This window comes from Sinocyclocheilus anshuiensis, unplaced genomic scaffold, assembly GCF_001515605.1.
Source record: "Sinocyclocheilus anshuiensis isolate Anshui unplaced genomic scaffold, SAMN03320099.WGS_v1.1 scaffold674, whole genome shotgun sequence".
Taxonomy (NCBI): domain Eukaryota; kingdom Metazoa; phylum Chordata; class Actinopteri; order Cypriniformes; family Cyprinidae; genus Sinocyclocheilus; species Sinocyclocheilus anshuiensis.
Window position 1 is genome coordinate 265845 of NW_015542395.1, and position 876 is coordinate 266720.

Below are 876 nucleotides of genomic sequence, written 5' to 3' on the forward strand. Positions count from 1 at the left end.
ATAATAATAATAATTATTATTATTATTACTATTATTTTATTATTATTACACTAAATAATGTAAGATTAAAAATGATATGTTTTACATTATTTTAAAAATACAGTATTAAAAATAAATTAATATAATAATAATTAATAAAAATCAAATTTTTGAGATAATATATCTGACACCCTATAAATTAAACATCAAACATAGTAAAGTCATGCTAGAAATCCTATGCATGACAGCCGGAAAAAGCCCTGGCTGAAAACCAGCTCCATTTTCCTGACACTAAAACCAACAGCTCAGCCTCCGATGTTTTCATACGAGCACATTTGAAGTTTCTGAGAAAGCAAGGAGAGACTGTAGAGATTCCCTTCTCCATTCACAGAGATGACAGGATGAAAAACGCTGCTTTGAAACACAATATCACCAAGACCACAAAAGCGGCTAATTTCAGTCCACTGTAACACTGAGGTCAAAGTGGAGCCATTTGATACGACAACTGAAGTTTGTAGGGATGCACCGAATGTTCGGCAACCGAAATTATTCTTTCGGTGTACGGCCGAATAAGCGAAAGGGCCGAATAATATGTAACGAACAGAGCCCGGTCTCATGAAAATGCATATAAATAGTATGCCAAATAAAAATGAAAACTCGTGGTATTGATACGCAAAAATGGACTTTGGCGTGGATATGATACGAACATGTTTGGCATGCATATAATCCGCAGTTTTCGCGTGCATATGATATGAAATTTGTTGGCGTGGATATGATATGCAGTTTTCGCGTACATATGATACGCATCTACCCCACAACCCTAATCCTACCCATCGCGTAGCATATACACGCCAAAGTCCATTTTTGCATATCAATACCACGAGTTTTCGTTTTTAT

General features: G+C 35.3%; 1 protein-coding gene across 1 annotated transcript in view; it reads right to left on the reverse strand.

The window, feature by feature from the left end:
- Positions 1–876, reverse strand: part of LOC107692829 (galactose-3-O-sulfotransferase 3-like) — a 22748-nt gene that overhangs the window by 16628 nt on the left and 5244 nt on the right. The window lies entirely within an intron of this gene.